This window comes from Pleurodeles waltl, chromosome 5 (assembly GCF_031143425.1).
Source record: "Pleurodeles waltl isolate 20211129_DDA chromosome 5, aPleWal1.hap1.20221129, whole genome shotgun sequence".
Lineage (NCBI taxonomy): Eukaryota > Metazoa > Chordata > Amphibia > Caudata > Salamandridae > Pleurodeles > Pleurodeles waltl.
The window spans coordinates 831954358-831977068 of NC_090444.1; positions in this window are offsets into that span (position 1 = coordinate 831954358).

The window sequence follows — 22711 nt, forward strand, 5'->3', positions numbered from 1 at the left end:
CGTGGTACTGCAGTCCATTAATACAGTGTGTTTATTAAGCTACTTCATGCTTGCTCAAAAGGGCATGAACTGTTAGAATTTTCGAGTGGTCCCAGAAGACCTTAGGGCCTACCTGTCTCAGACAATCAACAATGGCCAGAATGCAACAAAATATGTTGTTTCGTTTGAGTCTGGAATCCATGGAGTACACTGGTGGAGCAGATGGCAAACTTTGTGCTTCAAAGAAACCTGTGGATGAGGTAGACCGAAGTTTCCAGTGACTAAGTATTGCTGATTGACATGCCCCTTAATGGGCCAGACTCTTCAGAGAGAAGACAGACTGTGCTGAAACAGTTTAAAGTAGCTGGGCCACTGAGTGTTCCTTGGGGCTAATCATTGCTGAAAAATAACTTCCCCATCAGTTCTGCAAATGTATGGGCTATTCCTGGGAGCTGGTCTATAGGCAATGACAGCTTCTACAGCCGATGATGTAACAGACTGTTGAATTCTTTCAGAACCACAGAAGTGACACAGGCAGACATCACATAGGATAGCAGGGCACCAGTCTTCTAATTCTCCCCCCCGCAGTGCAACTGCTACACATCTGACTTAGTTTATTTTTAATGGAGTCCCTATTGGTACTCATCTACCTAATTTTCTGCCAAAACTGGATCAGTAACTGGAGTTCGGCCTCTTCCACCATTTGGAAAGGCCTGGGTCGCATTTGAAAAGCAGCAGGGTTTGTGAAGCTCCACTCCCTGGAATGTCAATCCTGCCTGTGAGAGAAGGTGACACCTCTGCCCAGAGCAAGCCTTTGTTCCAAGCCCTCTAGAGAATTGTCTCTCTCCACAGGGGGCCAGATCTATGTATAAGGAGGCTGTACTGGTTTTGACCAGTCACTGCCCACACTAGGAGTTGGTAGGTTTTTCAGGGGGCACCTCTAAGGTGCCCTCTGACTGCATGTATTAATAAATCCATCACTGGATTCAGTGAGGGTCTATTAATACAAGATATTTGATACCAAAATCCCTATTGTCAGTGAAGCCATTAAAGCCATCATGTAGCTGGGGAACTCGTTACGCCTAGTGTCCAGCACATGTACTTCAAATGACTTCACTGTTCACTTACTATGTCTGAGAATCGATAAAGACATAGCAGGGGCATGTCTCTTCATGCAGGTATTCCCTTACATGTAATAAAATGCACTCTGCCTCTAGGGCTGAAAGGCCTGCTAGAGGGGTGACTTAAATATATTGTACGCAGTGTAAAGTGGACAGGGCACACAGGCACACATGCCGTGTTTTCATTTTAGTTCTGCACCAAGACATGCTGTCTGCAAAAGCAACAATGTGTGCACTTAATGAGGGGGGTCCCTGAGGATGGCACAATTTGTGCTGCAACCCTCACTTAATGAGGGGGTCCCTGAGGGTGGCACAATTCGTGCTGCAGCCCTCAGGGGCCTTCCTTCAGTACCCCATGTCCTAGGTTCCAGGTACACCCTTTGCTAGTGACTTATAGTGGTAGCTAAAAGTTTGCCAATTGGGAAAAACAACTGTGCAGTTTTAGGGAAAGAGATATGGCACTGAGGACCTGGATAGCACGGACCCAGTGCACTTTCAGTCAAAATGGCACCAGAAACCAGGCAAAAAGTGGTGGGGTGACCATGTCAAAAGAGGCACTTTCGTACAGCCTGTAAATTAAATGCCACTAGTGGGCCTGCAGGACTGATTGTGCCACCTACTTAAGTAACCCTTTAAACATGTCTCAGGGCTGTCATTGCAGTCTCTGTGTGCAGTTTAAATTGCCATTTCAGCCTGGAAAAGTATACCTTTTGTTATGGCCCCAGCCTTTCCTGTAAATACATATGTCACCACTAGGGTAGGCCCTGGACAGCTCAGAGGGCAGGATTCAATATATCTAGAAATTAAGATGTGTTTTAAAGTTTTACATGTCATGGTAGTGAAAAACACTTAAAATCGTTTTTCACTACAGCAAGGCCTATCTTGTAATTTCCAAATGGCGTCCTACTGTGTGATCTCAAGGATCAGGAGGTTGGCCTATTATGGTCACTGGAATTTGAATTATACTGCATTGGAGTTACCACACGTTTCTCAAAGAGACCTTGCAATGAAATATGTGTGGTTAACGTAAAAAATTTATATATTTGGACTTGGCAACCTTCCATATAAACAGAAAACATTGATGCCCTGAGGAAGTTCACATGTGGTGAACGAAACGTGTTGGCTGTTTTTCTTTGGTGTATTGAAGTAAATAAAGATTGCGTTGGGACATCGTGTCTGGATGATCCTATGTTTCCTTGAATTGAGGTTGGTGCCCCTCCATCTATAGTATATAGACCTTGGACCTTTTTGGTCGCACCTTTTGGAGCAGCAGGTTCTTTGGTTGGGCGCACAACATAATAAAATAAAATATTTGGGGCAAGTGGGAGGTGCAATTACCTCTAGCTCGTTGCTCCAGTTGGATGGCATTTGGAAATGGGTAACCTGTTCATGTTTGGTGTCTCTGGAACCTATTTTAAAATCTTAACTTATGATGAAGTTGAAGTTTAAATGACAATTTTGAAAATACCACTTTTAGGAAGTTGGCATTTTTTTGCCTTCGCCCTTTAGTGTCTGTAACCTGTACCTGGGTTACAAGATTGGGTATAGCTGACATTTGAGCTTTGTATAATTCTCCTATACAGCCACACACTGTACGGAGCTTGGGTGTGCCTGGATGGACCACCACTGGCAGGATAGGAGGGAGGAGCAGGGCACAGCGCCACTTACACCTGCATAGGCTGTGTCCTGCATTCCACAAAAGTGCTGTATATCTCCTCTAGTTACTCTTGCGCCAGGGCTGAGATGGCAGGATGCATGAGAACTTCAAAAGAAAACCTCTAGAAGCTTCTCTCTCACATCAAAGGCACAACTCAGTACAAATGCTGGACCTCAGACACCAACTCTTCAGTAGACTTCTGTATATATGTATACTCTGCCAGGATGAAGGATTTCTGAGCCGCTGAAGGATTGCCACTGTGCCAGACTGCTGCCCTGATGGACTGCTGCCTTGCTGTGCTGACCTGCTGCCAGCTGCCCTTTTGCTTAGACCTGCACCGCTTGAACCCAGAACTCCAGAGTGACTCAAAGGGCTAATTGACCTGAACTCTTGATTTGAGTCTCCAGGGCAGAAGGCTTCAAAAACCTTGCACTTGGACTCTGCCATCTGTGAGTCTACCCTGTCAACTGGTTCCACCCTAGTCCTGGGCACTTGGAGGTGGACTTAACGCATTCTGCCAGCCTCTGTGGACCCAGCGGAAATGACGCATCTCATCTGTTGCACAGCACAACCACATACAGAACCGATGCATCATCGCTACTGCGTGGATTGGAACTGCTGCAAAGACCTGCATCACATTGGAACCCGTCACTGCTTCGGAGCCCATCAGAGTCACTGCTGGGCAACGCATTTTCGGCACAGGCCCTCACACCAGATGAAGATGCCGGGCTCCACATTGCACCCTGACTGCACAACTAAATCTTGACTCCGGACTTCGTATCGAAAGCTCTCAATGACAGGATCTTCAACATCAGCGCATCAGGATCTCGCACTGCAGCCTTGATGCATCTCGGAACCAATGCATCATCTTAGTTGCACAATGCCTCTTCAACGCTAACTGGGTCCCTTTAGCTGGCCCGTGCTCCATCGCAGTTGGCCTGAACTTGTGACTCTGCCTGGTCCAGCATAACCAGATAGCCACAGTTGATGATTTATGCCTTTTGGCACATATTTTTTAGAAAATATTTCAAACTGAATTTCTCCGGTACTACTAGTTGGATTTTTGTTTTGGTCCTGTTTTATATATTAAAAATTACTGCATTTTTCTAATTGTGGTTTGGGCTCCCTTTGGGTTACTGTTTGAAGTGTTGCACACATACTTTACGCATTGCCGCTGAGTTAAGCTGACTGCTTTGAGCCAAGCTATCCGAGGGTAGAGTACAAGTTAATTTGGGGTTTGCTTGTGACTTCTTCATGAAAAGAATTGTGGTTGCTGCTTGAGAAGGGGTTCACACTTCCCCCAACCAGTCACTGGGTTTCTTACACTGGTGTTCAGTGATTGGATTTGTATTTTTGCAGTGCCATAAAGTAATTTTGTTTTACGCTACCACACCACATAAAATAAGCTAAGACCAATTCGAGTTTTTTTTAACTCTTCGGCTCTTTTTGTTTTTCCAAATCTACTGTCATTCCTACTTCTGGACTGTCTGAAACCCTACCTGAAGCAATGGAGTTTGAGCTGGCCAACCTGGAGAGTTACACAGTAGCTGAGATTAAACAGGTCTGCCAGAAAAAGGGGCTACAGATGAAGAAGGGCAGCAGAAAGTTGGAGATGCAGAAAGCTCTGAGGGCCTGGACAGAGGTCCAACAGTTGATGCCAGCCACAGAGGAGCAGGATTATGAGAATGATTTGTAGGAGCAAGATTAGAATCTGGACATCAGCCCTGAAGTGCAGCCTTTAGTGGAGGAGAACAACCAAACTCCTCAGTCAGAACTATCTTCTAGAGCAGGAAGTAGTGTTTCCTCGCATAGCCTGATGCCAGAGAAGGTGGCAGACAAGAAGGGACTTAGGGAGTTCAGGCTCCAAATGGCCCCACTCAGGATGGAGAAGAAATTGCCTCTAGAGGAGAAAAAAATGGCTCATGAGAGAAGCCTTAAGGAGCTAGAACTGAAAGCAAAACAGCCAGATTCCAGCAATGGTGGCAACATTACCTAAGTGTCTCATGGAGACAAGATGTTCTGGATCCCCAAATACCTGGTACCCAGTTGTGTGGTAGAAGATTACATTGATAAATGGTCTTCAGCTTATCAGGTGACACTGAGAGTACACAAGATCCCAGAAGAGCACTGGGGGAAGGAGGTCTTTGGAAGCATATGCCTCTAGTGGGGAGGAACACTCTTATGACCCTAGAATTAGAGGTCCAAACTAGGTACAACACCTTGAAAGCCATTTTGTTATCTAAATACGGGCGGACCTCTGAAAGGTATTACAGAGGTTCAGGGACCGCCACAAACTTCCTAATCAGTCTTGAGTGGATTTAATGGACTACCCCAGCAAGGCACAGAATGGCTGGGTGAGGGGCAACAAAGTCAATGTCTATGATGGGCTGTGCAGCTCGATTCTCAGGGAGCACATGGTTCATATTTGTTTTACAGAGCTGTGTCAGCTGGCTGACCCCAGGAGTCTCCTGAGGGGCCTGTGGTCTGTACAGGTGATGTACACGTGTCCTCCTTGTGGGTATCAAAGACTTTCTGGCAGGGCTGTGTGCAGGTCTCCTTTCTGAGCAGCTTCTTTGAAGTCAGCTAGGATAAGGGGGCAGCAATGGGGCCTTACTCCGCATCAAACCTCCTATGGTATCCAGTGAGGCCCAGGAAGGCCCTCTCCAAGGTCTTTGTTTTAAGGGGTTGACAGGCCACGATAGTTTCAAACTTGCCCTGGAGGGGCTACACCTTTCCCCGCCCACCATGTGGCCTAGATATACCATGAAACCCTGCCCTATCTGGCACTTAATGGCTTTGACGATGCAGGGCCTGAAGCACATCCTGGAGCTGGTACAGAATTTCCTCTCAGCTGAGCTGTAGATAGCTGTGTCTTCCAGGTAGATGGCACAGAATGCCTCCTTCCAGTTCCGACCCTGTTGACCAACCTTTGAAAGGTGTCAGGGGCATTCTTCATCCCACAGGGTATCACCCTAAAATGGAAGTGGCCCTCTGGGCTTGAGAATGCATATCTCTCTTTTGGCCACTCAGTGAGAGCAATATGCAAGTATCCTAATGTTATATAAAAAATACTGAGAAATTTAGCAGCGTCAAGCCTGTCTATCAGCTCGAGGGATGGGGCGTGACAAAACTGACACTCCAGTAGTCCATACAGAACTAAAGTTCTGGAGTGGCGCCCAGTGGAGCAGCAGTGGGTACCAGCACCATGGGGCTGGACCAAGGACTGTTGGAAGGCTCAGTCAACCCTAGCAGCAGCATCTTGGAGACCTCCTCCTTGGTACTGGCCTTCACCTTGCCTGACAACCTGTAAATCTTATTTATAACAGGTGGACTGTCTCCATTGTCAATCTCATGGACGCACAGGTGTGTGGGTCCAGGGCTGAGGCAAAACAGAGGAAAACTTACCCAGCAACTGGTGCCACTCACTCTGCTGTTCTAGGGTCAGGGTGACACCCTTCACTGACCCTTCGTGCTTTGGGGCAGACAGGAGATCAGGGAGAGGTTCACTCTCCTCTTCCACTTCCTCATCTGTTACCAGGAGTATGGTCACCTTGGACCTTGCAAGGTGTGGTTTGAGGTGGTTCACATGGAGTATCCATAAGGGGTTTCTAGGGGTCTCGAGAACCACCAGGTAGTTGGACTTCCCCTTCCACTCCTTTACCTCAGATGGGCCTGTCCAGACACCCTGGAGAGCTCTGGGCTCCAAACTCCATTGCCCACACTTTCTGGCCAGGCTGAAACTCTACCAGAGTGCCCTCCTGGTCATACCAAAGTTTCATAACTTTTTGACTGGCTTCAAGGTTGCTTTTCTCCTTTTTCCAGAAACAATACATATGATTACGGAGGTCCAGCATGTAGCTGACCAGATCCTGATGGGATTTCCTGAAAGCTTTCTCCCATTCCTCTCTGACAAGACCCCTCGTAGGGTGGCCATAGAGGAGTCCAAAGGGACTTCACCCATTGCCCTTCTGTGGCAACTCCCTGTAGGCAAAGAGACGACATGGCAGGAGGATGTCCCACTTATGCCTCATGGGATCACGTAGGCCCATTATCATGCCTTTGGGAGTCTTGTTGAATCTCTCCACAAGACTGGGGTGGTGGCAGGGTATGGAGAACTTATAAGTTACTCCACAGTCCTCCCACATGGACATCATGTATGCTGACATGAAGTTAGATCCTCTGTCAGGCACTATCTCTTTGGGAACCCCATATGGGTAAAAATCCACATCAAGGCCCTGGCCACCAAAAGTGCAGTCAAAAGAATGGCCTCCCGGTAGCGAATGGTGTGGTCCACCAAGACCAGGATAAATCCATTGTTTAAAGCTGTCTTGGGGGCCCAGAGATCCAATACCATTTCTTACAATCCCAAAGGGAGTGCCACAACAGGTAATGGGGTCAGGGGAGCCTTGAGCCTTTTCCTTGGCTTCCCACTAGCCTGGCAGGTGGGACATGACCTACAGAATGAATCTGAGGCTGTCTTCACCCAGGGCCACGAGAAGTGGGCAACAAGCCTGGCAAAGGTCTTGTCTTGCACTAGAAGTCTTGCCAAGGGAATGTCATGAGCCAAACCCAATAGGAAAGTCCTGTAATATTAGGTGACTACCAGCATATAGGCTTCTCCCAGTCCAGAAACCTTAGGCTTGCTATAGAAGTTACTCCCCCAATAGATACAGTGATCTCCAGAGGTGTCAAATGCTGCATGGGCCTGAACTTGCCACCTCAAGTGCTGTAGAGGGAGGCACTGCGCTCTATAGAATCCCTCTCTGGTGGACCCTCCCTCAACTTGCCAACCAGCAAATTCAGACAGGTTACTCAGGGCAGCAACGTCCTTGCCGGTAGGTTTGGGGCATCCTCCTCAGGTACCCCATGAACCTGGACAATGGGAATTTCAGTGGCTTGTGTACTGCGCCCCTTGCTCCCACTCTGCTTGGCAGCTGCCTGGGCCAGTGTTCCAGATTCTAGGGGCCCCTGACTCCCTATCAGAGCAGCTATAGACTGCGTGGTCATACAAACCCATTCAGGCAATTCCAAAATCTCTAAGTGAGACTTGAGCTCTACCTCCCTTCACAAAGTATGCTCCAGGCCATTGCCTTACAGACGTGGCATGGCAGGGCTCACTGCTATTTTAGAGAACCCTAAACACCCTCCTTCCCCCACTCAAAGGGAACCAGAACCACTGGTAGATGACTCTCACAGTTGCCTGTGACTATGACTTGGTGGAATGTGTAAGGGAGGACCTAATCTGAGGACAGCAGCTGACACCTTACAGTAGTCATGCTGGCTCCTGTGTCTCAGAGTTTCCACCCGATTGCCATTGATGGTAACCCACTGCCTATGCTTGGAAGTATTGACAGGCATTTGGGCATTTGGCACCACCCCCTTTTCCCCATGGACACTAATGTCACCTCTGTCTGCTCCAGAAAGCTAACTGGGATTACCTCCTCCCAAAGCGCCACACTCGCCAATCCAGGTGTCTGCCCACCAGCGGGGGAGTATGCCCTCTTGAGACATTTGGAGTCATGCCTGGAGTTCCCATATTTATAGCACTCTATACACTGGGGGTCAAACCTTCCTTTCTGCCCCTTTTGTCTTGTGCTTAGACCGGGACTGGTTACTGCTATTCCCTTGGGAATTATGTTGGGGCCTTTTGAGAACTCCTTGTTTTTAAACTATCCTCCACCTCTTTTAGAAAATTGTAATTTTCTTGCCTTGACTCTTCAGTGCCTGTAACCTGTACCTGGGTCACATAACTGGACGTAGCTGACAGTTGAGCTTTGTATATTCCTCCTAGATAGCCACACACAATAGGGAGCTTAGATGTTCCTGGATGGGCCATCACTGGCAAGATGGGAGGTAGGAGCTGGGCACGTCTCTACTTACATCTGATTAGGCTGTGTCCTTTCTCCACACTAAGGGCTGCATACCCCCTATAGTTAGTCAGGTGCAAAACACGGGGAAAACAGGATGCCTGAGGACTTCTAAGTGAAACCTCTAGAAGCTTCTCCCCCACTTCAAAGGCAAAACTGGGTATAAAAACTGAACCTTAGACACCAACTCTTCAGTTCACTTCTGGGTCTGTGGGTTCTCTGCCAGGAAGAAGGACTGCCATTCTGCCAGACTGCTGCCCTGCTGGACTACTGCCTTGCTGTGCTGGACTGTGTCCTGTTGCCATTTTGCCGGGGTGAGCAGGACTGGACCTGCAGCTCTTGAACCCAGCACTCCAGAGTGACTCTGAGGGCTAGTTAGCTGGCCTCCTGACTTGAACCTCCTGGAGAGAAGGCTCCAATAACCTTACTCCTGCAAACTGACTCTGCCATCTGTCAGTCTACCCTGTCAAGTAGTGCCGCCCAACTCTTGGACCTAAGTTGAATGTCCAACCTCTGTGGACCCAGCTGAACCAACCCATCTAAACTGTGGCATGGTGCAACCCAGAGCAGAACCAATGCAATGCTGCTGCTGCATGGATCAGAACTGCTGCAAAGAACTGCATTGCATCACAGCACATCACTTTATTGGAACGGCCACTGTGTGATGCATTTCAGTGCAGGCCCTTGGATCCATCGTTGATCGCAGCCTCAACTACTGTGCTGTGCTCCGCATCGTAGGCTCCCAGCTCCTTGGAACCAACGCACTTCCCTGTTAAAAATGGGATTTCTGGTTGGCTAGTGTATGCACTTAAGCCAAGGAGAACCCACCACACTAGTCAGGGCAAGGGAGTTACACACCAAGGATAACCTGTGCTCACCCCCCAGGTAGCTTGACATAGAGCATTCATGCTTATCTCAAGAGGTCATGTGTAAAGGGTTCGTGCAATACACTCACACCAGTGACACAATAAATACACCACAAAAGAGACTCTACACAGGAGTATGTAAAATGTATGCCATATATTGTAAATATATCATTAGATCACAAAACCTCATAGGCCATAAATATAATGGATTTTGTGCAGTTACTGAATAGTTCCTAATATCCTTCTAAATGCATGTCAAAATAACTCATATTATATCATGAAATGCAGTCAGGTATAGTAACAGAAGACACATAGGTGGTCATTATGACTTTGGCGGTCTTTAAGGAAGACCGATGATAGCCACGGGTGCCAGAAGACCGCCCACTATATTATGGGAACTGCTCAATTTCCGACACCCTTTTGGTGGAAATCCAGCAATAGTCATGCTGGCAGGCGGAGGAACTGGGGTTGTTCCACCACCAGCCTGCCCCACCAGAAGGACACCGCCCACCATATAATGTGCAATAATAGGGCGTGGCGGTGTCCTGATGGCGGGGCACTGCCGGTGGTGGAAGCGCCCCTTCCTGTTCCCTGCCGGATGACCTCCTCCCCGGACCAGTTAAGTTGATCATCCGGCAGGGGTGGGAGGTGTTGAGTGTGAATGTGTGTTGTCTGTGTGTGTGCATGAATGTGTGTATGTGTGGTTGTATGCATGTCTGAATGTAGAAGTGAGTGCATGTATGCATGGAAGTGTGTATGCGTGTGAGTATGCATGTTAGGATGGGTGTGAGTATGCGTGTTTGGATGGGTGTTAGTATGCGTGGTTGAAAGAGTGGTGAGGTTAATGCGAGTATGGATGTGTGTGAGTGAGTGCGTGTATGTAAGTGTAGGTGAGTGAGTGTATGCGTGGTGCGTGTGGATGTCTGTGTGCGTGTGCATGTATGAAGGGAGGGCGGTGGGGGTGCTGTGTCTGGAGAAAGGGTTGGGGGTGCTGTGTCCGGAGGGAGGGAGGGGGGTTTAGTGCTTGCGGGGAATGGGTGAGGGAGTCGTCTACCGGTGACAGGGAAGAAATTCCCTGTCACCAGCAGCCTTTCCGCCATGGTTTTTGTGGCGGTGCTACCGTCGTGGAAACCCTGGTGGAAAGGCGTCTCCTAATACCACCAGCAGTCTTCTGTGGACCGCCAGGTCGGAGATCTCCGGCTCTGCGGCTCCGATCAACCTGGCAATATGATTGGCGATGTGGCAGGTTGGCAGAAGCCAACCCGCCACACTCATAATGTGGTGGTCTTCACTGCCAGCCTGTTTGTGGGTAGACACATAGGTGGTCATTATGACTTTGGTGGTCTTAAAGGAAGACCGCCAAAGCCACGGGTGCCAGAAGACCGCCTACCATATTACGGGAACTCCTGAATTTCTGACACCCTTTTGGTGGAAATCCAGCAATAGTCATGCTGGCAGGCAGAGGCACTGGGGTGGTTCCACCACCGGCCAGCCCCACCAGAAGGACACCGCCCGCCGTATCATGTTCAATAATAGGGCGTGGTGGTGTCCTGTTGGCGGGGCACTGTCGGCAGTGGAAGCTCCCCTTCCTGTTCCCTGCCGGATGACCTCCTCCCTGGACGAGGTAAATTGATCATCCGACAGGGGTGGGAGGGCGGTAGGTGTTTTGTGTGAATGTATGTTGTCTGTGTGTGTGAGCATGAATGTGTGTATGTGTGGTTCTATGCATGTCTGAATGTAGAACTGAGTGTGTGTATGCATGGAAGTGTGTATGCGTGCGAGTATGCATGTTAGGATGGGTGTGAGTATGCGTGTTTGGATGGGTTTTAGTATGCATGGTTGAATGAGTGGTGAAGTGAATGCGAGTATGGATGTGTGTGAGTGAGTGCGTGTTTGTAAGTGTAGGTGAGTGAGTGTATGCGTAGTGCGTGTGGATGTCTGTGTACGTGTGCATGTATGTGGGGAGGGCGGTGAGGACGCTGTGTCTAGAGAAGGGGTAGGGGGTGCTGTGTCTGGAAGGAGGGAGGGGGTTTAGTGCTTGCTGGGGAGTGGGTGGGGGAGTCGTCTACCTGTGACAGGGAAGAAATTCCCTGTCACCAGTAGCCTTTCCGCCAGGGTTTTCGTGGCGGTGCTGCCGCCGTGGAAACTCTGGTGGAAAGGTGTCGGAGATCTCCGGCTCAGCGGCTCTGACTGACCTGGCAATATGAATGGAGATGTCATAAAGGGGTGGTCTTTACCGTCAGCCTGTTTGTGGGTAGACTGCCACCTTTGCCCTGGCGGTCAGGAGACCGCTTGGGTCATAATGACCCCCATAATATTCTCCACAGGCAATACCATATGAGTACATGAATCTTCAGTTTCAAGGCATCAGTACGACAGATTCATAGCTGTTGTATATAAAGGGCAATTACAGTGATAGGCCTTAGTATTCTGCAAAACAAAAGTTACATCCTTCGGTCAGTACCCCCCAGGGGCATGAAATGTATCAGGAGTAGCACCTCAGTATCAGTTAAGTACATATGTTATAACATACCTTGGGCCATGAGAAACCCAGAAAGGTCCATAACCCTCTAGGTTCAGGTGTACAAAGCCTCCTATTTTGCCAAAACACCCCACTTACTAATACAATTATGGGTGTCTGGACACTGGGGCTCCCATTTGAGGTATAACGATGATCAGAAGTCTCTTGTACCACGGGGTTCTCCTTTGAAATTTGGCTTGCAATGCTCACAGGGGACCTAGCATCCTGCAGAACCAGTGTCCGCAGGAATGATCTACAGGTTATGGTGGGGAGGCCTTGCTAGGTCTCCCCATATGCAGAGTAATCTAAGAACAGCTGCTTGTGAGCACATTGTGCACCTGGCAATGGCACAGAGTAGCTCCCCTACTGATCACTAGGCCACGTCCCTCCGAGCTTCGGGACAGGAAAACATGCCACGACCAACACAAGGCCGTCTGCTAAGAAGGGTGGCGGAACAACTCCCCAGGGACCATACCGTACCTGGTCCAGGAATGGCTGCTGGAGTGGCAATCTCTCCAGCACCTGAGCAGCAACATCATAGCTAGGAGCCAGTCCAGGCGGGTACTGGCAGGGAGGCTCTTGGTCTCCTTTCCTGCACATGCTGGGCAGCACCACACCACTGAATGTTGGGAACAGGCTCGCCAATATCCTTCCGACCAGGCCACAGTCAGGGCCAGACATTGTCCTGAAGACACGTCCGTCACTCCAGCTAGGGACTCGGCATGCAACCATCAGCTCACCACAAAGCACCGGACCCAGCCGGCAATCGGGCTGCGCCGACTTCCATAATGCTGCACTCTTAAGATTCAGGCCAGTGTCACCACATAAATGGGGAACAGTAAAGTGCTCAGCACATGGCGTTTGTAGAAGAAACCTAGGGACTAAGTATAGTGCTCCCCAGCGCTATTATGTTAGGGAAGCGCTCTTCACTCTGGGGGGTTAGAGAAGCCAGGAGCAAAACCAGAACTCCTCATACGCTGAGCCCCTGGGGAAGCACTTGGTCGGGGGGAGTGTGCAGGCAGCTAACAGTGGGTAGACAGATCAGCACAGCAAACTCAGCAATTTCAATGGTGATCCCTGCTGTTAGGCCCACAGTGCCTTACAGAACAGAGTCAGAGAGCAGCTGGCAGCAGAGCAACAAGCAGAAAAGCAATCCTGATGAGTCCTTTGTGCCAACCAGCAAATACCATGCAGTAGGGCAACAACAGAAGAGCAGTCCAGATGAGTAATTTTGTGCATCTCCGCAGCCCTTCTGCCAGAGGTTCAGTCTCAGTCCCAAACATGCTCTAAAAATCATGGGTCAGAGCCCCTGTACTTATACTCAAAAATGCCTTTGTTCACACCAGCCCCCCTGTGTGATGGCTGTCTGGAAAGTATGCACAAACTGAAGTTGTCACTCTGCCCCTTACATGGACTGGAGTCAGGCTGCAAAGCACTAGAGTTGTAAGCACAGAGAAATGCCCAATTTTTTAAAGTGGCATTTCTAAAATAGCAATGTAAAATCCAACTACACCAGTAAGCAACATTGCTCACTACCATTCCAAAACATACCCACGCTACTCCTCACAGATCAGAAATTGCCACTTAGACATATATAAGGGAATTCCCAATGCAAATCTATAAGAGGACCAGCACTCACACTAGGGAAAAACAAAATAGGTTGTTTGTCACTACTAGGACATGCAAAATATAAAGGCACGAGTCCTACCTTTTACATGCCAGCACACTGCCCATAGGGCTATCTAGAGCCTACCTTAGGGGTGGCTTATGGGTAGTAGAAATGAAGTTTAGGCCTTGGCAAACAGTTTGACTTGCTAAGTCAATGTAGCTGTAAACTCTGCACGCAGCCACCTCAGTAGCAGGCCTGAGACAAGTTTGAAAGGCTACTTCTGTGGGTAGCGCAATCGGAGCTGCAAGCCCACAAGTAGCATTTAACTTACAGGCCTTGGGTACATGGTATACTACTTTACAAGTGACTTAGAGGTAAATTAAATAAACCAAACTGGTGTTAGCCAATCATACCAAGTTCTAGGAGAGAGGGCACATGCACTTTAGCACTGATTATCAGTGGTAAAGTGCCCAGAGTCCTAAAGCCAACAAAAATAGGGTCAGAAAAGTAGGAGGAGAAAGCCAAAAAGGTTTGGGGATAATCCTGCAGAAAGGGTCATTTCAGCACTCCCCAACTGCGCAACATATCCTTGACTCTTGACTTTGCATCACAAGTCCTCGTCAGCAGGATCTTTGACATCGATGCATCAGGATCTCGCACCAGTGTCTCGGAATCAATCATGAAGATAACTGCGGGAGGAGCTGGGAAATGCCAGTGGAATGGACATGTCTCCATTTTCTGGCCTAATCTCACCTCTGGGACCTCCTATGGAGCAAGGTGCATTCTTTGCCATGGTGATGAGGAGGAATGCTGAGGTCCTCGACCAGCAACTTCACTCTATCACTGTCAAGAGCACCGCCTTGACGGAGGTGCTTCAACCATGGTAATGTAATGTAATGTAATTCGAGATTTATAAAGCGCGTTCCTACTCAAAGAGCATTGAAGCGCTGGGAAGAAAGCAAGTAGTAAAGAATAGACAAAGGATAAGAAAAATAACAGAAATAATGAAGATAGAAAAACATCCAATAGAAGAAACTGAAACAAACTAAATCAAAGACCCTGATCTGATGTACCAAAAAATGAACGAGGAAAGAGCCAAGTTTTCACCATTTTCCTAAATTTCACATAACCTGATTCTTGCCTAATATTCTGTGGGAGAGTTCCGTCCTCTGGCTGCAGCTACTGTAAAACCTTTGTCTCCCCATTTGGCTTTATGTGTGCGAGGGACCTGAATCAAATGAGCTTGGGAAGACCTCAAGCTTCTTTTAGGTACATGCAGAAGGAGTCTGGAAGTCCGGTACCGTGGTCCTATTCCATGAACTGCCTTAAAAGTAAGACAGAGCGACTTAAACTGGATACGCTGCGCCTCTGGTAACCAATGTAATTTCCTGAGACTCTCTCTAACTGATATACATCGTATGAGATTAAGAACCGCTCTGACAGCGGAATTCTGAACTAATTTGAGTCTTTTTATCAGCCCCTTATCCAGATTAAGAAACAGTGCATTACAGTAGTCTATCTTGGACATTACCAATGCCAGGATAGCCGATACTCTCCATTCATGGTTGTCCTCTGCAAAGCCCCTACTCCTCTTTAAAGAAGCCCTCATAGGCCTCCCCCCTGCGGGCTGGGCCTCACCCTGCACAAATGCACCTGTGCACAGGAGGACTGCCTGTTGCCACCGGCCCGCTCTTTGGACCCAGCTTACCTAACCCAGCATCCAACCCCAAGAACCTTGTAATGCAGGCCTCAGCTGCCAAAATGAACCCTACCACAATCTCTACCACTCCACCGGACAGGGAATCCAAGAGGCTGGACACCTTTGGACACCTTTGGAATTACAATGTTCTCTACTAGTAGCATAGCTTTGCGGCCATTGAACAACACAAGCCTTTAGGCCCAGTACTCCAAAGCCTTGTGGGACTCGGTTGCACAAGTGCTGTCCACAGCCCTGGAGAAGTCACGGCCATACTGATCTTGGCCATACTTAATAACCCGGATGCAGCAAAGTTCACCATCAGGTGTGGATTAAACACCATAGACTTGCTGGGCAGGGCCATTGGGTCCACAGTGGCACTCCGCCACCACGTCTGATTGAGATCAACTGTCTTCTCCGGTGACGTTTAATTAGCACTTATGGATATGCCCTTTGATGGCTCTCACCTGTTTGGCTACAAGGCAGATACAGTGTTCAAGTGCTTTAAGAGAGTTGGGTCACTACCAGGTTGTTGGGAACCTCCTTGGCAGCACACCAAATGCACTCCTCCTTTTGCATCTTCTGTGGCTACTCTAGAGGCTCCCAGCTGTGTCTGCAATTTCAACCTTACCTTAGGCTTCCCAGCCCATTTGTGGCCAGGGGTGTGGTTCCCACAGAGGACGTAGGAATCAAAGCCAGTGTACTGCCCAATCCCCTACCCCTCCGGCTACTACAGCTTCAAAGCTTCTTCAGCATGCCGTAAACGCAGCACGGTTACCCTGTTAGCTTCAAGATCACGCATCACCTGCTCCAATGCCAAACAATAAGATCAGACAAGTTGATGCTTCAACTTATCCAATGGGCTTACGCTCTGCTGTTTCTGGAAACCCCACCACTATCCTCAGGCCAGCTGACAGAGGACCACCCCTCTTTGCTGCTACGTCACGAAGTGGAGGCTCTTTTGGCCAAAGGAGCCATTGAGAGGGTACCAGCTTAAGAAGTAGGTTGTGGCTGCAATTACCACTACCTTCTGGTGCTGAAAAAGGACAGAGGCCTCCACCCTCTCCCAGATCTTTCCTCTCTCAACATCTCCCTGCAAAAGGAGAAATTGAAATTCAGAATGCTTACCCTGACCCAGATCATGTTTGCCTCAGATCCTAAAGACTGGATGGTAGCGTTGTATCTCCAGGACACATATTTCCACATTCCCTTACTGCAGGCTCACAGGCGTTACCTGCAGTTCACAGTGGCCCCAAGAGCATTTCTAGTTTGCTGCTCTCCCTTTCAGCTTAATCAATGCCTCTTGGATGTTCCAGCAAGTGATGGTGGTGGTTGCAGCAGATCTTAAGAGATCAGGGGTTCCAGTCTTCCCTACCTCGATGACTGGCTGCTGAAGGCAGGCTCGCCACAGGCAGTCATCACCCACCTCCAAACTATGGCAAACATTCTCCAATCGTTGAGGTTCATTATCAACGTGCAGAGGTCAAGCCTGACTCCTTCTCAAACACTCCCCTTCATCGGAGCCATTCCGGACATGGTGAAGTTCTGCTCTTACCCTTTGGAATGGAGAGTCTTGGACGTTCAGCTATGATCCCCATGTTTCAGCCTCAGTACTTTCTCTTGGTGAGAGTAACTCTGATGCTGCTGGGTCTGATGGCCGCCTGCATCCTTCTAGTAAAGTAGGCCAGGTGGCACATGCAGGCTCTGCAGTGGACATGAAGTCCTACTGGTCACAATGCAAGGGGAGTGCCTCCGACCTGGTCCAGATTCAGGAGAAGACTGCAAATGCCCTGCAGTTGTGGTTGCTGAACTGCAGTTAGATAAGTGTCACACCCCTCTCTGTTCCCTACCCAGAGTTGACAGTGGTAACCGATGCATCACTTCTGAGATGGGGCAGTCACCTGGGGAGGTGGAAATCAGGGAACTCTAATTTCTTGTGGAGGCACAGCTCCACATTAACCTTCCGGAGCTGAGGAACATCTGCATGGTTATGAAAGTTTTCCTAACATCCTTCAAGGGAGGGTTGGTCCAGGTGTTCACAGACAACACCCGCACCGTGTGGTACTCCAGCAACAAGCAGGGCAAAGTGAGGTCATGGTCCCTTTGCCAAGGGGCCCTGCATCTTTGGACATCACTGGAACATCAGGACATTATCCTGATTGCAGAACACCTGGCTGAATATTTGAATGCTAGGGCAGACCAACTCAGCCGTCAACACTTGCAGATCATGAAGGGCATTTGAATCCAGAGGTGGTGCAAGGACTCATCTGAAAATGGGGAGAACCGTGGATCGGTCTATTCCCCTCTGCCCAGAATGCGCAATATCAGCACTTATGCATGTTGGAGTTTCCAAAGTGACTCTTGCTCAGAGATGCACTCTGTTTAGGATGGAACCTGTGACTTCTATACACCTTTCTGCTGATGCCTTTCCTGCCTCAAATTCTCAAGAAGATCAGAATTGACCAGGCCTCAAATCATCCTAGTGGCTCAGAGTGTGGAAGGTGTAGTATCCAGAATGTCTGGGCAAGAGCTTCAGTCCTCCAATCAGGCTGCCTTTTAGGAGCCACTGCTGTCGCAGCAGTAGGACAAGGGTTTGCCCCCAACCCTGCGCACTCTCCACCTTCATGCTTGGTGATTGAGCAATGTAAGTGTTTTCAGTCTTCTTCTGAGATCTATAATGTTATTCTGAAAGCAAAGCATCCCTTGGGAAAAACTATATATCCATGTCATTGGACATGTTTGTGGCTTGGTGTTCCTCATGACAGGTTGATCTACTATCTGCTTTCTTGTCAGAGATTCTGTTGTTTGTGTAATCTTTAGCCCGGCAGGGCCTTGCCCTGGGCACTGTTAAAGGTTACATTTCTGCCTTTTAAACTTTTTTGAAGTTGCCGGAGCAGCCCTCTCTGTTTAAGGCACTGGTTGTGCCACATTTTCTTAATGGCTTACAGTATCTATTCCCACATACCCCTTTTGTCATGCCCCAGAAGGAACTTAATTTGGTCTTAACATATCTTATCTATTCTCAGAACCCATGCACAAGTCCCTTTGAGACTGCTGATACTTAGGACACTCTTCTAAGTTGCAATTACATCAGCCAGGAAAGTGAGCAAATTCAAGTTGTTTCTATTAACCCTCCATACACTAGTTTCTACCTGCACAAATTGGTTCTTTGGACTTGTGCCTCCTTGCTGCTGAAGGTGATGACCCTTTTCCATGACAGTCAAAACATCACGCTGATGACAATTTTCACCCCACTGCATAATCCCAAGGAAGAGAATTGCCTCCTTCACTTATCCTGAAAAGGAGTCCTTCCCTTTTATTGCACCAAAGAACACCAGGTGGACAGTTAAATCTTCATTGGATTCACTGCAGCAAAAAAGGCAAGGCGATGCAGAAATGGCGGATTGTAGTCTGCATCAAAATCTGCAATGCACTAGCCAAAAAGAACCACCCTAAAGGCTTGCAGTCTCATTCTATCAGACCCAAGGCTGCTATTACTGCGCTAGGTCACAGAGTGCCGGGCCTTGACATCTGTCAGGCTGCTATGTGGGCGTCACTCCGCACATTCACAAAATACTGCTGCCTGGACAGTCAGGTCCGTTGAGTCTGGAATCTTGTCCATTAGTTCTTCCAGACTTTTTTGGTTTGAGCCAGTTCACATAGGTTTTGCCTTGGTATCTATTCTAAGACGAGGAATCTGCAGTCTCTATCAAAAGAACAAGTTGCTTACTTTTGATAAAGATTTTTCTGGTAGAAGGTTTATCTAACCAGATTCCTCATCTAATCTCTCATCCTCCCAGTTCTGCAGACTTTGCATGTCTCCTAAAAGATCCTGTTGGACTCTGCACACTGATCAAATATCATCCTGAAGTGGCTCCGCGTTTTTGGTGCACAAATAGTCATGAAAGAAGCTGATGTCAGCACACCGGGGTGGCACCTATATAGGCACAGCACACCCCGCTTGCAAAGCAGATGAAGTTGATGCTGAGCCGCAGACACCACCTACTGGTGGATAAACATACTGCTCTCTATTTTTTGGATTCAGACTTACACCTGGGGAATATTCCCAGGTGAAGAATCTGCAGTTATATAGGACCTCTACCAGAACTAGCATTACTGGAGGTGAGTAACTTGTTTGTCAAGCCAGTAGTTTACTTTACAAACACAAAAGGCCTTATTTAGAGTTTGATAGAAGAGATACTGAATTACAAACATGGCAGATAGCCGGTCCGCCGAATTAGAAGTGTGTTGTAGCCTATGGCACTTGTAATATGTTGGACAGGATATCTGCCTTATTTTGGTGAGATAACCCATCCACCAAATTCTAAATATGGCCCAAAGTAATTTATTGCTACTCTGCACACAACATAATTACTGTACTTAACCAACAGTGGTACTAATGAGAAACAGTACCCATGATAATGTGAGCAGAAAGTCTTCAGTTGTAATGTATATTGGCCATTGGGCTAGTCTTGGGGAAAACTCAGTGGATGTTTGTGGGGACATCCTGGTTGCACAATTGCCTCAATGTAAGGTGAATCATGACAATGTAAAAATGTGGTGCTTGTGACTCAGTGATTCTTGCACTTTCGATCTTCTTTGAACTTTAAAACAAAAAACAACTACCAAAACAAACTAGGTATCAACCCTTTGTTGTCTTGGTGAGTATGTAGTATTTAGTAGAAGCCTCTTGGCAGGAATGACTCTCCTTTAGTTATTACTAATAGAGACAATGGAGGGTGGTTTGGTCCTTCAGCGCTACATGGTTTCATGACGCCTTTTAGTTGGGGAAATCGGCTGTCTACAAGTTCCTCAGTACAAACTATGAATGGGAGTACACAGTTGGATTCTACTGCGGTCATTTCAGGGTCCCTGGGCCTTACCCTCACAGAATGATGCAAGTACGTCTCAAAGCAGCAGTAAATTTCCTTGGCTCTTTTGCCCCAACTCCTAATTGAGGTCCCTCTTTTTCTGAGCATTAATTTCCTTATGCAAAGGCACAGCCAGTGCCCCTCATAAGCACTCAGTCTGCTTTCTTCCTTGTAGCCGGGCCCTGCCACCCTCGTCTGTCAGTCTTTAGTTGCAGTTTTCAGGTTCTGGTGACAAACCTGTCAAGGGAAGTTGGAAGTAGTGAGCCTAAGCCTGGCACTCAAAGGGTTTCTTGGTCACCTTTAGTATGGGAACACCAGAATCACAAAAGCAAATCTTGGCACTTTTACTGATGCTCACAATTTGAAAGTGTCTTGTTACAGATTCCAGAGTTGGGGTGATAATGAATTCACAAAAAGGAAAGTGTCTCAGTGATTTCCTCTTCCCCTTTGTGATTTAAAAAAAAGGTTTTTGGGCAGCAGACAGTGGTCCAGCGGCTGTTGTTTCCCTCCTAAGAAATATACTGTGCCCATGACAAACCTACCTTCTGTGAACCTGAGGCTATTATTCCAAGTGCAGTATCTTGTTCTGTCACCTCCCTCTACATACTAATAACACTGGGTCCCCTGTGGTAAAGGAGATGAGTATAGTAGGCTGGTTCAAGGAATGCCAGAGCCTGTAATCTTAGGATCTTATTTCTAGTTTGACAGATGGGATACTTTGTCACAAAGATGGTCTAAGACCTGCCCTTCGTATTACAAGTGCATTATAGCCTAGAACACATGTAATACAGCTGAATGGACACTTGCCATGCTTTGACTGAGTATTTCATCTACCAAACCCTAAATAAGACATCATAAACAATCCCTCCTAAAAAGACCCTTTTGTTGGGATCAACTTACATGTGTTGTGGGTACGATTTCTGGACTGAGTGTGGTTGAACTTCTGGAACTAAACAGAAAGGTAAGCCATATCTAATGTATTGGCAGAAGTGAAATTAGGATGTTGCTTAACCTATGTTTGAGTATTATTGTGAAGCACATTCAAAATCTGTTCCAGTAATATTTTGTTCCTGAGATTAGAGACAGTAGAAAGAGAAGGTTGAAATAATTTGCTCCTTTCTTCTGCAACCCTCTTTACACATTTTTCTTTACAGAATTTTATTGTAAATTATTCAGTGTCTATTACCTGTGTTCTTAATATGGAATTTTGTAAGTTCTTTGCTTGGGATATTACACATAGGATTGTGCATGAGACAAGAGGGGCAACTTATTTACTTCAAAATTCCTGAGGCCAGTCTATGTTTCTTTCCCTTTTTTGAGCCACACATTTGTGTCACACATTTTTTAACATTAGAGGCGAAGACATGTGGATGACAAAATAATTGACTTTTAGGTTGATTAGTCTTAAAACAAATATTTTCTTGGCCTTGTGTTGGTTAAATGTTATCAGCACAGTCTGGGGTTCTAAGACTTCCTGTAGGCTTCCCTTTCTGTTTGAGATTTGTCTTTTAGCTACATGACCGATCGCAAATGTTGGCCGTCGGCCAGTTTGTGTATGAGATCCATTTATGGGGCGCTGAGGTGCGTATACGATCATATTCCTGATATCATTCATCCATGTTAGAGGAAGGGTAGAAGACGAAGGCAGTTTGTGAAATAGCACACTATTGATTGTTCAGGACTGCTATAAGATGTGAGCAGGCTCTAGTGAAACCTATGCAATTGGGAATGATACAGGCTTCAATAGATGTTAGCAACCAAAGTGGTGGTACTTGGTAGTTTCTTTAGTGGATGCACAAATGCGGGGAGCTATGATCTATCCCTCAAGGAAAAAAAGCAGCGAAACATAGGTTTGTGCTTGTCTCTCCTGTGCCAAAGTGAATGGTCTTTATCATAATCTGACCGTATATAGCCCGTGCTCCTTTTCTATTCACAGCTGTCCCATCCCACAAGCCTCCCAACGTTTGCCTGATACCAAGATCCATCTTCAGGGCGGGAGTGAGAGGTGAGCATAGGGTGACCACCTGGCACTGAGGCAAATTCTGGACAGGACTGTAAAAAATTCAGGACAAAGGGTCAAAATTCAGGACAAAAATTCAGGACAAAGGGTCAAAATTCAGGACAAAATTTCAAGAACAAATGTCAGTTTTACAGAGACACGCAAGAGAGGCCATGCCTCACTATGTTGTCAGTGCATTTATTTACTCTTTTTTAACATAGCACTAGTTATTCACTGTGGACCTTTTGTGATTACCTCCTGGTATGCTACATTCAGGTGTCACATTACGTCCTTGTTCAGTAGTAAATTAATGCCCTTCACGGCAAGGCCATCATCCCTACCCAAATCTACCCGATCTTTCCTGAAGAGAAACTAACAGCAAAATTTTGATTATGTTTATGAACATTTCAAAACCCCTGGCACACAGTTTGGGAAACATTAAGGTAATTAACCTTATGCTAGTTTAAACAAATTGAACAAAAACATCTGGCTTACCCCAACCGCCCAGGGACTTTCAACCTAATT